Here is a 6063-nt window from a genome sequence, read left to right as displayed (position 1 = left end):
ATTACCCGTGCTGTGGTTTTATCCATAGTCGAAATTTGTTTTTCCTTACTCATGGCCATCTGTGCCACTAATTATGCCTAACAATGGCTTTCCAAAGTTTCTTAGTCCATGTTTACTTAGCCCTAATCCAGAGGAGGATTCAGGATTAAAGTTGATGAACTTCTAAAATCTCAAATTAATACAATAACAATCAAACTCATGATTAAATATTTGATAAATTTCGTAATACATGTATATACAGTACAGGGTTGATAAAATATTACTGAGCTCACGTGAACTTGTAACTTCAAAAATTAGATCTCCATATTTTACTAACTTTTCCATTTATCTCCATATATTTACATATCTTCCGAAGCTTAGTAGCAGATGTAAGATTTGTGCAAATAGATTTAACAAAAAATTTAGCCGACTACCTTGTTTGGCTAAGCTTTTTAGAAGTTAAAATTATGTATTTTTTTTTATTTAAAAAAAGTGTTTATCTTAAAGAGTTAAGGTGTTTGGTCAAGCTTTAGGAAAAAAATTAAGTGTTTTGAGTAGTGTAGACATCAAAATTTTAATTGAATTAATCCATACAAAATTTGGATTAAATTCTAGGTTATTGACATGTTGACCAAGTCAAATTTTGGTTAATAAAGTCGGATTAATTATTTAAGACAAAATAATTACATGACTTGAATGAATTTCAAATTGCATTTGGGTTAGTCCATCAAGTTGACAAGAGAAGCCCAATCCATGTTCTTTAAGCCCAAGGTCTGCTAGAATTACTTAGAGACCAAAATACCCCCAAACTCTAGCTCACACCTATATAAAGGGGTCACACATCCCCTTTTGAAGACATCTTGAAATTGACACACCATCTTGACAAAAGGCAAAGGAGAGTAACGACATCCACATTAGTCTTCTCCAAAGGTCTTTAACAAGAAGGAGAATTCGACAGACATCTTCCCTCAAGAATAATCCAAAGTGTTGTTCAAAGTTCTTCCAAGATTCAACATCAACAAAAGTCTATCTTTCATTCGAGAAAGACGCTACATAGGCCCTCGAATCAAGGCAAACAATATGGAGATTAGAATGAAGAGATACATCCAGAGTTGTACTCACAAAATAATCAATAAAATGATTTTTTCTCATATTTGTTTTATGAGCAGTTATTTATTTTCTGCTAGCAAAATTTATTGCGAACAGATTTTTGGCACGCCCAGTGGGATCAACTCTGCCCTTCATATCTTTATCTCCAAAATCAAATCTGCAAATTCTTAGATCTACTACTGTGATGGCCTCTGAGAAAAGCTTTGATGTTTCATCCAAAAGTGTTATTGTTGTTGCATGCCCAATGACTCGTAGCATGTTCAAAGCTGGTGGTTTGGAGGAATCGAAGTGTTTTATCTCCTTGGAGACGTTAGACAAAGCCAAACTGACGATGGCGACTGCAAGATCTGGGGGCAAAACCTCATTTTCGTCGTCTGGAGAGGTTTCTCAAGCATGCTCTAACTTCCACAAGTCCGAGGCGTGGTAAGTGCCATGATGACTAATGCGACCAACTCAGAGGAACAACTCGTCGCGATGATGCAAACTATTGAGACATTGAAGAACACCGTGAAGGACAAAGATTTTCAAATAGCCCAATTGATGAACAAGTTGGAACTCTACAGTGCTGGCAAGTCAACTCACATCCCAACACCATAAGAAAAAAAGGTTGAATCTGCCACCAAGATGCCCAACTATCAAAGTGCAAATAAAGTTGATTCAGTTGCGATGTTGTCTGTCCAACAACTGTAAGACATGCTAACAAACACCATCAGGGCTCAATATGGTGGACCATCACAAAGCTCATTGTACTACTCTAAACCTTACACCAAGCGAATCAACTGTCTACCTATGCCGATTGGATATCAACCACCGAAGCTGTAACAATTTAACGGCAAAGGAAACCCAAGACAACACATTACACATTTTATGGAGACTTGTAGCAATGCTGGTATATATGGTGATCTTCTTGCCAAACAATTTGTTCGCTCGTTGAAAGGAAACGCCTTTGATTGGTACACCGATCTTGAGCGAGAATCAATTGATAGTTGGGAGCAACTTGAAAAATAGTTCCTCAATCGCTTCTACAACACACGTCGAATGGTAAGCATGATAGAGTTGACAACCACCAAGCAGTAAAAGGACAAACCCGTGATTGACTACATCAATCGCTGGTGAGCATTGAGTTTAGACTGCAAAGATCGTCTCTCAGAAATGTCTGCTATTGAAATATGCATCCAAGGAATGCATTGGGGCCTTGCATACAATCTCCAAGGACTTAAGCCACTAACTTTTGAAGAATTGTCAACGCGAGCACATGACATGGAGTTGAGCATCGTGACTCATGAAAAGGCTTCACATGTTTTCGATCCTAGGAAGGAAGAGAAAGAATTCAAGCGACTATCAAGGCACCAAACTGAAGAAACCATGGAGGTAGGAACAACATCTATAAAATTTTCTGCTAAACAAAAAATGAAGTAAAAAGTTGCAACTCAACGTCCTCTAGAAAAAAGCGGCATCCAACATTGAAGGAGTTAGAAGCAAAAGTGTACCCTTTTCCTAACTCTGATGTCCTTTCAATTCTTAACTAGTTGCTGAACAAGAAGGTCATTGAAATTCCTCCATCAAAATGACCCGACGAAGCCAACAAAGTCAAAAATCCCAAGTATTGCAAATTTCATCGCATCATCATTCATCCAACTGAAAAATGTTTTATCCTGAAAGAGAAGATTATGACGTCGGTTAGGGATGGAAAATATTCATTGATGATGAATATATAGTCGAGGCAAATCATGCTAGTGCTTATCTTCACAACAAGAAGAGTCCGATGCTAGAAACTCGAAGATATAGGTATTTTGTTGCGTCTCCGAAGATTGGACAAGGAAAAGTCATGCTACAATTTAGGAGCTCTGAACCAATTGAAGTTTCGGCTTTGAAGAAGTCTTTAAACACGTCCAAGGTGGAAAGCCACTCTAACAAAAAAGATGGTGAAACTTGGACTTTGGCTGCTCACAAAAGACATAAGCATAAAAAAGCTTTGAAGCAACAAATCCCAAAGGCAAAAACAACTACAAATCATTTGCAAACATGCAAAAGCATAAAGTCTAGTATCAAGAGTTGGTGCAACAATGCTTCATCACGAAGGGTTCGACTCCTATCAATGGAAATGTCGCCGTCGGTAGCGGACAAACCGTTGGGAGGAACGGAGTTACCTCTAGCAGTGAATTTGTCCCCACCGATCCTTTCCAAGACGAAGTCAAGCGGTTCATGAGGGAAATCACTAGGAAAATAGATTAAAGTGCCAAGGAAGCCGAGAAGAATGCCAAGGAATTCCAAAGGCACTTAAATCAAATTCTTGGGGCTCCCTCGGTTATAGAAGGCCCTGATGCAAGAAAATATATTCAGCGGGCATATAAACCTAAAGCCGCTCGAGAGTTGATCCCAAAGAGGTTCAAAATGCCTGACATTCCCAAGTACAACAGGACAACAGATCTACAGGAGCACATTATGGCTTACACAATGGCGGTAAAAGGCAACGACTTGCAGGAGAAGGAGACACAATTTGAATAACAATTGGACAACAACTAGAAGAACTAGTCCTAGTTACCTTCCAAAAGGATCAAAGGCACCTATCTTATGCAACAATCCTCAAGAGAATAGAAATATCTTACAAATTGAATGATCAAATGGGGGTTGTACAATTTGGAGTCCACCAAATCACAATAAGTCTCAACTAGAGAGAAACGTTCAATATTCATATATTTCAAGATAGGTTCCTTTTAAATGATTTACAAGCACCTTTAAATAAGGTTCTTAAAATATACTAGTCAAAAGAAACAAATGGAAGTGTAGTCTTCCAGGTGCATAGAAGATTACAAAATGCATACTCCTAGAAGCCTAGAAAGCCACTACACATTATGAAAGTCAAAACAGCCTTTAATAAGCCTAGAAAACACAAAAGGGAAGCTTCCTTCGTCCACATTAGACCAGCCCCTCATGTTCACACTAGAGCTTCTAGAAGTCCTAATTTGGGCTGCTAGACTTGTTCTTTCTGTGGGGCAGATCTTGGGCTTCAATCCACATCCTCTCGGGCTTTAATTTGGGTTTCCTCGGCTTGAACACTTGAGTCGTCACCATGGTAATTTGGATTGCATCATCGAGTCTGTCCTAATAAAAAAGTTTGGCGAGACTCTCGCTCGGGGGGCTCTGAAGTGATACTCCCAACTGCCGGAGCACTCATGCACTTCCTTTGCCATGCTGGCTGATACATTCATCAAACCTCACGTCGATGTAAGAAAGGTAAAAAACCAGAAAGACAGATTCCACATCGTGCAGAGAGAGTCAGAGCGCGTCCGACACTTCGTCACACGGTTCCCGAAGGAACACATACTTTTGTCTGCTATACCTGACGAGTGGGCAACCGAGGCTTTCTCCAAGGGATTGAACCTCTTAAGTAAAGATGCTTTCTGAAAGCTTAAGGAAAACCTCCTAGAGATCCAGGCTACTACTTGGGAACACGTGCACAACATATATGAATTGAAGATCCAGATGGAGGATAACTTGTTGGAGGCTCCCTCGATAGATCCCCCTAAAAAAAATAGACAAAGGTTTCGGGCCAGATCAAAATTCTTTGGAAAATCATTTCCAACCTTACCCACCTTCGAAAATGAACAGTGGTGGTTCAGGCTACAGATCATTGGAGAAATCGAATGCAAACAAGAAAGAGAACCTCAAGAAGAGCGGTCGCCAGCTGCAGCCTAAGAACAATCCTTCTGGGGCTCTTCAAATGGGACAGAGTATCCTAAACTCGCATATTACAATTTCACGATCAACAAAGCTCAAATACTGGTTATACTAAAGACACATCCTTCATCACGCCCTCCTAGACCACTGCGGTTTGTTCCCAGTACTCGAGATCAGACGGTCTGGTTCCTGTTCCATGGGACCCCTAGGGATAAAACTACAGACACCTGTGGGAGGAGGTGGCTAACATTCTCTTCAGGGGACATCTTCGGAAGTATCTGAGTGAAAGGGAGAGAAATAACTATAGCAGAGTCGGACCAACTGAAGAGAAAGCTTCACCCGATGCTCCTTTGCATATCATCGACATGATTTTTGGCGGGTCCATGATCGCCGGGATCATCTTCTTCGCATCCAGAAAGATGAATATCTCGACAACATGGGAAAAAAGATCTCGTAACTTCCCAGATGAGGATTTTATTACCTTCTCCTACAAGGATGCGGCAGGCGTTACTTTACGCCCACAATGATGCCTTTTTTATCACCGTTCTCATTGACTGTAATCAAGTAAAACGAGTAATGGTTAATCTAAGGAGTTCGGCTAACATTCTATGCTGGAAAGTAGTGGCGGAGATGGGACTTCTAGAGAAAATCATACCGACAGCAAAGACCCTTGTCAGCTTCAATATGTCCAGTGAAACTTCTAAAGGAGAGATCGCCTTGCCAGTAGAAGACGGAGGGATCGTCAAAGTAACAAAGTTCTACCTGATTGACAGAGATATGCGATATAACGCAATCTTCGGAGGCCTTAGATCCATGACATGAAAGTTGTCCACTCAACTCTCCATTTGTTGCTTAAGTTTCCTACTCCGGAGGGGATCAAGCATATCTGAGGGGAGCAGCCGGAGTCGAAAGATATGTTCGCGATCGAGGAACCTGAAGTAGTTGGAAGTTTAGCCGCGCCTAAACAATAGAAATCACAGGATTCGGAGCTCACGTCAGACGTAGTTCACCAAATTCCATCAGGGACAAGAACGATGTGGGACCAAAAAAGGTTGAAGACGAAAATGGAGTCCCGAGGTATTTCCAGCCACCCGATGATTCAAACGCCACCAAGTCTACGGTTGAAGAGATCGAGTAGTTCGCCTTGCATCCGGATCTACCAGAACAAAAGGTATACTTAGGCACGGGGCTAACCCTGAAGCTCAGGGAAATAATAATTAATTATTTGAGAAATAACAGTGATTGTTTTGCCTGGCCCCATAAGGATATAAAAGGGATACCCTTGGACGTGGC

This window comes from Lycium barbarum, chromosome 10 (genome assembly GCF_019175385.1).
Source record: "Lycium barbarum isolate Lr01 chromosome 10, ASM1917538v2, whole genome shotgun sequence".
In the NCBI taxonomy this organism is placed as follows: domain Eukaryota; kingdom Viridiplantae; phylum Streptophyta; class Magnoliopsida; order Solanales; family Solanaceae; genus Lycium; species Lycium barbarum.
This window is presented reverse-complemented; position numbering follows the sequence as displayed.